At 47.5% G+C, this 10,100-nt stretch overlaps 1 protein-coding gene across 3 annotated transcripts in view; it reads left to right on the top strand.

Moving 5' to 3' along the window:
• The first annotated feature begins 3,087 nt into the window (after positions 1-3,087).
• ZNF462 (zinc finger protein 462) overlaps positions 3,088-10,100 on the top strand; it is a 384,254-nt gene continuing 377,241 nt past the window's right edge. For 2 of the 3 annotated variants that reach the window (XM_063914138.1, XM_063914140.1), the window contains exon 1: positions 3,095-3,207. The gene's annotated coding sequence lies outside the window, so the exon portion shown is untranslated. Of the gene's footprint in view, positions 3,208-10,100 lie in introns of all 3 variants that reach the window. The other variant, XM_063914139.1, reaches the window with a different exon arrangement.

Raw genomic sequence — 10,100 nt, 5'->3', positions numbered from 1 at the left:
CTCTTTTTACACATTACAGCAGACAGCGTGCCCTTTTTACACATAACGGCAGACAGCGTGCCCTTTTTACACATAACGGCAGACCGCGTGCCCTTGTTACACATTACGGCAGACAGCGTGCCCTTTTTACACATTACGGTAGACAGCGTGCCCTTGTTACACATTACGGCAGACAGCGTGCCCTTGTTACACATTACGGCAGACAGCGTCCCCATTTTTACACATTACGGCAGGCAGATTCCTCCTTTTTACACATAGCAGCAGGCAGATTCCCCATTTTTACACATAGCGTCAGGCAGCCCCCCTTTTTTACACATTACGGCAGGCAGATTCCCCATTTTTACACATAGCGTCGGGCAGATTACCCCTTTTTACACATAACGGCAGACCGCGTGCCCTTGTTACACATTACGGCAGACAGCGTGCCCTTTTTGCACATTACGGCAGACAGCGTGCCCTTGTTACACATTACGGCAGACAGCGTCCCCATTTTTACACATTACGGCAGGCAGATTCCCCTTTTTACACATAGTGGCAGGCAGTCCCCCCTTTTTACACATTGCGGCAGGTAGTCCCCCCTTTTTACACATTGCGGCAGGCAGTCCCCCCTTTTTACACAGTGCGGCAGGCAGTCCCCCCTTTTTACACATTGCGGCAGGCAGTCCCCCCTTTTTACACATTGCGGCAGGTAGTCCCCCCTTTTTACACATTGCGGCAGGCAGTCCCCCCTTTTTACACATTGCGGCAGGTAGTCCCCCCTTTTTACACATTGCGGCAGGCAGTCCCCCCTTTTTACACAGTGCGGCAGGCAGTCCCCCCTTTTTACACATTGCGGCAGGTAGTCCCCCCTTTTTACACATTGCGGCAGGCAGGCACAAGAAAGAAAGAAGTAAAGAAAAAGAAAGAAAGAAAGAAAGAAAGAAAGAAAGAAAGAAAGAAAGAAAGAAGAATTATACTTACCCTCAGGCTCCTCGGTGCAGCTGCGTCAGACGACGATTCCCGGGCAGTAGAGAATGAGGAGGAGGGAGCCGGAGGACGGAGCCGCAGCAGCGCTTTGTTACTGGTGGAGGCGCTGCTGCTGCTGCCCCTCTGCTTCCCTATAGGCTGTTCTCGGAAGACAGCCTATAGGGAAGCAGAGGAGCAGCAGCAGCAGCGCCTCCACCAGTAACAAAGCGCTGCTGCGGCTCCGTCCTCCGGCTCCCTCCTCCTTCCCCCGTCTGTACAGCTGCTCAGCTCCTATCTCCGGGCGGCTGTGCGCTGCGGGCAGCGGTTGCCTGCAGCGCACAGCGGCATGTAATGAGTCAGTTTGACTCATTACATGCTTGGGCCCCTGGACAGAGGCGGGCCCCAGTGCAGTGCACTGCCGGTAGTTCCGCCTCTGATATAAGATATACAGTATAAATAATATAGTCATTGCTCAATGTGTCATACAGAAAGAACATTTGTCATATTGACAACTGTATTTCCAGGAAGTGTATCTGTGTTCACACCCTGGTGCGGGATCAGTGTGAGATCCCGGCACATGGGATCCCGGCGTTCAAAATACCGACGCCAGGATCCTGCTGATTAAAAAGCCAACAGGGGTGAGTAAGGGGTGTTCTCCCCTCTCCCCACCTCCCTACCCGCAGCCTAACCCTAACCTCCGCCCTTAGTGCCTAACCCTAACACCCTCCGGAGGTGCCTAAACCTAACCCCCCACCCCGCTCCCTAAACCAGACCCTCCCCTCGGTAGCCTAACCGTAACCATACCTCTCCAGTGCCACGGCATCTCTTCATTCAGCATCCCGGCTGTCGGGATTCCATTCTGGATGCCAGTGTCGGTATTCGGAATAGTGGCGGGAGCGTCGGGATTACAACATCTTCCCTGTGGTGCTACAGGAAACCTACTACAAGCAGAAGTTAAACCCTCCATGAGTATATTGTAAGTCCTTACAGTGAGGACATTCTAAGGATTTGTTCAACTACAAACTATTCCTTACTGAACTTTTCAATACATTGTACACAAATATATATAACCAAAATATGAAGAATAAAATGGGAAAGACAGTCTTCACAATTCACAAAAAAACTATTTTGATCAACAACACTGAAAAACAAAGATGAAAAGCAAATTTTATTGATTCCTTGTGGATAGCGAGAACTAACAAGCTGACTTATTACAGCACTACAAGTAAATTGTACATATTTCAAAGTAATACTTCCCAAACCTTGACAGAGCAAAACATGTTTTAGCTGGATATATATTTTCTATGCATCCGATTGCTTTATCATCAGCCATTTCAGACAAAAAGACTTTGGAGAGAAACAAGTGGAATGTCGACACCAGAATGTCAACATTGAAGTTATATCTACAGTGAATTTATCAACATTGACAATGTTGGCATTACAGGCTTAAGTTAACAGTTAAGGTTAGGTTCAGTGTTAGGCTGCAGTTAGTGTTAGGTGTTAGCATTAGGTTTAGGGTTAGTATAGGGTTTGGCCTGTAACAGTAGAATAACATTATGTTGACTGTCAAGACACAATTTGGACATGAATGTTGACATTCATAAGGTCCCACCTCATATAACATACTTAAATATGATTGAATTGTACAGGAACCACAGGCTCACTTCTTCACACTTTTCATTGCTTCATGAATAGACCCCAAAATATGATGATTTCATTAGATTAGAACAGGGATGGGGAACCTTTGGCTGTTGTTAAACTACACATCCCAGCATGCCCTGCAACAGTTTTAGCATGGCCAAATTGCAAAACTGTTGCAGGGCATGCTGGTATGTGTAGTTTAGCAACAGCTGGAGGGCCACAGGTTCCCCATCTCTGGATTAGAAACTGATGCTTTTCACCCACTGCTGCCTGCTGTGATCAAATATTAGTCACGCAGGCTTACAAAATATTGCCGCTTCTGCATGTGTGTACTGGTGACCAATCGACACTGCAGGGACTGACGACATAACTGGGTGAAGTCTGGGCAGTTTTCTTTTTCTAATGTGTACGCAGCATTACAGTGAACCTACACCTTCCCAGCAGTCTAGGTTGTGCATAGGTCACACACACAAGCGGCTGGGCGGGGCTAAAGTTTGATGAGGCAGATTATCTCTCAGCAATGGAGGATTGAGGATGCAGTCTCAGTCTCTCTGACTGACACACTCAGATTCTGAGGTAAAACTGAGACCTAACCATCCAGAATTTTTTCTCCATATTATGGTCAGTATGTTGCTATAAAAAAATAATACAAATAATATTGATTTCTCACAGGCACACCTGTTAAGGCAAATATTTTTTATTATTCTCTGGAACTGCCCAGGCAAATATATCATATCATGTCCGGAGTAGATAACAGTACTGCTTGTAGCTGGCATAGTACGTCAGCCTAGTACTGGCATCAAATGGAGACTAAAGGGTTGATAAACCCATTGCTGGTCCTTCCCTTACTGATTAATCCAGTGTCTCTTCTGTGGTAGATAGGGAGTCTGATGAAGTAACTGGGACAGTAACTGGGACAGCTGGGTTTTTATAGTCACATTGGGCATTGATGAGTTTTCTGTCAGAGTCTGATGATAGAAGATACAGCTGGTTTCTGTCACAGATATATTGCATATTTCTCTGACGTCCTAAGTGGATGCTGGGGACTCCGTCAGGACCATGGGGATTAGCGGCTCCGCAGGAGACAGGGCACAAAACTAAAGCTTTAGGATCAGGTGGTGTGTACTGGCTCCTCCCCCTATGACCCTCCTCCAAGCCTCAGTTAGGTTTTTGTGCCCGTCCGAGCAGGGTGCAATCTAGGTGGCTCTCTTAAGGAGCTGCTTAGAAAAAGTTTTTAGGTTTCTTATTTTCAGTGAGTCCTGCTGGCAACAGGCTCACTGCATCGAGGGACTTAGGGGAGAGAAGTTCAACTCACCTGCGTGCAGGATGGATTGGCTTCTTAGGCTACTGGACACCATTAGCTCCAGAGGGAGTCGGAACACAGGTCTCACCCTGGGGTTCGTCCCGGAGCCGCGCCGCCGATCCCCCTTGCAGATGCTGAAGATTGAAGGTCCAGAAACCGGCGGCAGAAGGCTTTTCAGTCTTCATGAAGGTAGCGCACAGCACTGCAGCTGTGCGCCATTGTTGTCACACACTTCACACCAACGGTCACGGAGGGTGCAGGGCGTTGCTGGGGGCGCCCTGGGCAGCAATGTATAATACCTTATTCTGGCTAAAAATACATCACATATAGCCCCTGGAGGCTATATGGATGTATTTAACCCCTGCCAGGTCTCAGAAAAACGGGAGAAGAAGCCCACCGAAAAGGGGGCGGGGCCTATTCTCCTCAGCACACAGCGCCATTTTCCCTCACAGAAATGCTGGTGGGAAGGCTCCCAGGCTCTCCCCTGCACTGCACTACAGAAACAGGGTTAAAACAGAGAGGGGGGGCACTTATTTGGCGATATGTATATACAGGTTGAGTCTCCCTTATCCAAAATGCTTGGGACCAGAGGTATTTTGGATATCGGATTTTTCCGTATTTTGGAATAATTACATACCATAATGAGATATCATGGTGATGGGACCTAAATCTAAGCACAGAAGGCATTTATGTTTCATATACACCTTATACACACAGCCTGAAAGTAATTTTAGCCAATATTTTTTATAACTTTGTGCATTAAACAAAGTGTGTCTACATTCACACAATTCATTTATGTTTCATATACACCTAATATACACAGCCTGAAGGTCATTTAATACAATATTATTAATAACTTTGTGTATTAAACAAAGTTTGTGTACATTGAGCCATCAAAAAACAAAGGTTTCACTATCTCACTCTCACTCAAATAATTCCGTATTTCGGAATATTCCGTATTTCGGAATATTTGGATATGGGATACTCAACCTGTATATATTAAAATGCTATAAGGGAAAAACACTTATATAAAGGTTGTCCCTGTATAATATAGCGTTTTTGGTGTGTGCTGGCAAACTCTCCCTCTGTCTCCCCAAAGGGCTAGTGGGGTCCTGTCCTCTATCAGAGCATTCCCTGTGTGTGTGCTGTGTGTCGGTACTTGTGTGTCGACATGTATGAGGACGATGTTGGTGAGGAGGCGGAGCAATTGCCGGTAATGGTGATGTCACTCTCTAGGGAGTCGACACCGGAATGGATGGCTTATTTAAGGAATTACGTGATAATGTCAACACGCTGCAAGGTCGGTTGACGACATGAGACGGCCGGCAAACCAATTAGTACCTGTCCAGGCGTCTAAAACACCGTCAGGGGCGTTAAAACGTCCTTTTACCTCAGTCGGTCGACACAGACACGGACACTGACTCCAGTGTCGACGGTGAAGAAACAAACGTATTTTCCTTTAGGGCCACACGTTACTTGTTAAGTGCAATGAAGGAGATGTTACATATTTCTGATACTACAAGTACCACAAAAAAGGGTATTATGTGGAGTGTGAAAAAACTACATGTGGTTTTTCTGGAATCAGATAAATTAAATGAAGTGTGTGATGATGCGTGGGTTTCCCCCGATAGAAAATTATTGGCGGTATACCCTTTCCCGCCAGAAGTTATGGCGCGTTGGGAAACACACCTTAGGGTGGATAAGGCGCTCACACGCTTATAAAAACAAGTGGCGTTACCGTCTCCAGATACGGACGCCCTCAAGGAACCAACTGATAGGAGGTTGGAAAATATCCTAAAAAGTATATACACACATACTGGTGTTATACTGCGACCAGCGATCGCCTCAGCCTGGATGGTCAGCGCTGGGGTGGCTTGGTCGGATTCCCTGACTGGAAATATTGATACCCTTGACAGGGACAGTATTTTATTGACTATAGAGCATTTAAAAGATGCATTTCTATATATGCGAAACTCTGGCATCAAGAGTAAGTGCGATGTCCATATCTGCCAGACGATGTTTATGGACACGACAGTGGTCAGGTGATGCAGATTCCAAACGGCACATGGAAGTATTGCCGTATAAAGGGGAGGAGTTATTTGGGGTCGGTCCATCGGACCTGGTGGCCACGGCAACAGCTAGAAAATCCACCTTTTTTACCCCAAGTCACATCTCAGCAGAAAAAGACATAGTCTTTTCAGCCTCAGTCCTTTCGTCCCCATAATATCTGCCCAGGGATAGAGGTAAGGGAAGAAGACTGCAGCAGGCAGCCCATTCCCAGGAACAGAAGCCTTCCACCGCTTCTGCCAAGTCCTCAGCATGACGCTGGGGCCGTACAAACAGGTGCGGTGGGGGGTCGTCTCAAGAGTTTCAGCACGCAGTGGGCTCACTCGCAAGTGGACCCCTGGATCCTACAAGTAGTATCCCAGGGGTACAGATTGGAAATTCGAGACGTCTCCCCCTCGCAGGTTCCTGAAGTTTGCTTTACCAACGTCTACCTCCGACAGGGAGGCAGTATTGGAAACAATTCACAAGCTGTATTCCCAGCAGGTGATAATCAAAGTACCCCTCCTACAACAAGTAAAGGGGTATTATTCCACACTATATTGTGGTACTGAAGCCAGACGGCTAGGTGAGACCTATTCTAAATGGAGTCACTCAGAGTAGTGATAGCGAACCAGGAAGAAGGGGACTATATGGTGTCCCTGGACATCAAGGATGCTTACCTCCATGTCCAAATTTGCCCTTCTCACAAAGGGTACCTCAGGTTCATGGTACAAAACTGTCACTATCAGTTTCAGACGCTGCCGTTTGGATTGTCCACGGCACCCCGGGTCTTTACCAAGGTAATGTCAGCAGTTTTCATTCCGGGAGTGGACAACTGGGAAGCAGACTTCCTCAGCACGACCTCCACCCGGGAGAGTGGGGACTTCATCGAGAAGTTTTTTCCACATGATTGTGCACCGTTGGGAAAGACCAAAGGTGGACATGATGGCGTCCCGCCTGAACAAAAAACTGGACAGGTATTGCGCCAGGTCAAGAGACCCTCAGGCAATAGCTGTGGACGTTCTGGTAACACCATGGGTGTACCAGTCGGTGTATGTGTTCCCTCCTCTGCTTCTCATACCAAAGGTACTGAGAATTATAAGACGTAGAGGAGTAAGAACTATACTCGTGGCTCCGGATGGGCCAAGAAGGACTTGGTACCCGGAACTTCAAGAGATGCTCACAGAGGACTCAGGGCCTCTGCCGATAAGAAGGGACTTGCTTCAGCAAGTACCATGTCTGTTCCAAGACTTACCGCGGCTGCATTTGACGGCATGGCGGTTGAACGCCGGATCCTAAGGGAAAAAGGCATTCCGGAAGAGGTCATTCCTACCCTGGTCAAAGCCAGGAAGGAGGTGACCGCACAACATTATCACCACATGTGGCGAAAATATGTTGCGTGGTGTGAGGCCAGGAAGGCCCCACGAAGAAATTTTCAACTCGGTCGATTCCTGCATTTCCTGCAAACAGGAGTGTCTATGGGCCTCAAATTGGGGTCCATTATGGTTCAAATTTCGGCCCTGTCGATTTCTTCCAGAAAGAATTGGCTTCAGTTCCTGAAGTCCAGAAATTTGACAAGGGAGTACTGCATATACAACCCCCTTTTGTGCCTCCAGTGGCACTGTGGGATCTCAACGTAGTCCTGGGATTCCTCAAATCACGTTGGTTTAAACCGCTCAAATCTGTGGATTTGAAATATCTCACATGGAAAGTGACCATGATGTTGGCCCTGGCCTCGGCCAGGCGAGTGTCAGAATTGGCGGCTTTGTCTCACAAAAGCCCATATCTGATTGTCCATTCGGACAGGGCAGAGCTGCGGACTCGTCCCCAGTTTCTCCCTAAGGTGGTGTCAGCGTTTCATCTGAACCAGCTTATTGTGGTACCTGCGGCTACTAGAGACTTGGAGGACTCCAAGTTGCTAGATGTTGTCAGGGCCCTGAAAATATAGATTTCCAGGACGGCTGGAGTCAGGAAAACTGACTTGCTGTTATCCTGTATGCACCCAAAAAACTGGGTGCTCTTGCTTCTAAGCAGACGATTGCTAGTTGAATGTGTAGTACAATTCAGCTTGCACATTCTGTGGCAGGACTGCCACAGCCAAAATATATAAATGCCCATTCCACAAGGAAGGTGGGCTCATCTTGGGCGACTGCCCGAGGGGTCTCGGCTTTACAACTTTGCCGAGCTGCTACTTGGTCAGGGGCACACCCTGGCTGAGGAGGACCTGGAGTTCTCTCACTCGGTGCTGCAGAGTCATCCGCACTCTCCCGCCCGTTTGGGAGCTTTGGTATAATCCCCATGGTCCTGACGGAGTCCCCAGCATCCACTTAGGACGTCAGAGAAAATAAGATTTTACTTACCGATAAATCTATTTCTCGTAGTCCGTAGTGGATGCTGGGCGCCCATCCCAAGTGCGGATTGTCTGCAATACTTGTACATAGTTATTGTTACAAAAAAATCGGGTTGTTATTGTTGTGAGCCGTCTGTTCAGAGGCTCCTACGTTTGTCATACTGTTAACTGGGTTTAGATCACAAGTTATACGTTGTGATTGGTGTGGCTGGTATGAGTCTTACCCGGGATTCAATATCCTTCCTTATTGTGTACGCTCGTCCGGGCACAGTATCCTAACTGAGGCTTGGAGGAGGGTCATAGGGGGAGGAGCCAGTACACACCACCTGATCCTAAAGCTTTAGTTTTGTGCCCTGTCTCCTGCGGAGCCGCTAATCCCCATGGTCCTGACGGAGTCCCCAGCATCCACTACGGACTACGAGAAATAGATTTATCGGTAAGTAAAATCTTATTTTTTGCCTCTGACTGTGGCAGGCTCAAATATAGTAAAAAAAACAACAACACATAAAGGCTTGTTACTGTATTATCATCATCACCATCCTTCTTCACAGGTATTTGTTGTGAGGACATAAATAATAATTCCTCAGGCTTTGAGGTAAAAATGGATTCTGATCATAATAAGACATTTTCTGAGGTAGGCACATGGTCGTCTGATGTTCCGATTAAAAATAAATAAATAAATCCTCAAATGGATGCCAACTCAGGCAAATCGTTCTCTGATATTGTCCGTAGTAGGCAAAAACATTGGAACATTATCGTTCTCTGATATTGCCCGTAGTAGGCAAAAACATTGGAACATTGTAGAAGGCAAACTCTCCCTTCCTGATAATTCCCACACTACTGAATGGGAATCCAAACACCAGATTGCAAGGGTGGCTCTAGCTGCCAGGACACCTCCGCCTAACCTACACTCCATAGGCGTGCGCAGCTAATTTTAATAGGGGGTGCACCGCCGGAGGGGCGTATCTAGCACCGCCTTTTGGGCCTGTCTAGCACCGCCTTTTGGGCGTGTCTAGCACCGCCCAGGGACATGTCTAGCACTATTTCACATTTCCTCAGTAAAATCACATGGCTTAATCTAATTTCTCCCTAGTTCCTAATTAAGTTAATATAATACACCCCAGAGAAATAAAATAAAACATAATGGTGCAACCACCAGTCGGTAGTGACTGTCTGCTACGGCATAACCCTGAGTTCTAGCTGCCGCCGCACCTTATCATTGCTTACACTTCCCCAACCTATCCCTGATCCAGTGGCGGAAATAGAGAGTGGTGGGCCTAGGTGCATATGCATTCCCCTCCCCCACTACACCCCAACCCTTGCACCCCCCAGCACTAACATCCTGATTTTGAGTGGGCCACTCTGAAAAGTACGGGAGATTTAGGGGGCCAAACATTTGAGCTTTAATACAACACAAGTAAAGTTTAATATTTACACATGTGCCATGAGAGTCACATCTCCCTCTTTCTATGCCACCAGACTCCTCCTCCGCAGTACATGTGTGACATTTGACGAAATTTATATTACGCCACACAGTATGAGCTGAAATTCACATTACGGCACACGGGGGTGGTATTCAGTATGCCGGCTGTTGGGATCCCGGCGCTCAGTATACCGGTGCCGGAATCCCGACACCCGGCATACCAACAACTATTCTCCTTCTTGGGGGTCCACAACCCCCCTGGAGGTAGAATAAATAGCGTGGCGAACGCAGCGAGCCCGCAAGGGACTCATTTGTGCTCGCCCAGCTGCCGGCATACCATACTACACCCCCACATGGTATGAGCTGAAATTCACATTAAAGCACACAGTATG

This window comes from Pseudophryne corroboree, chromosome 1, assembly GCF_028390025.1.
Source record: "Pseudophryne corroboree isolate aPseCor3 chromosome 1, aPseCor3.hap2, whole genome shotgun sequence".
NCBI classification, from domain to species: domain Eukaryota; kingdom Metazoa; phylum Chordata; class Amphibia; order Anura; family Myobatrachidae; genus Pseudophryne; species Pseudophryne corroboree.
This window is presented reverse-complemented; position numbering and strand designations above follow the sequence as displayed.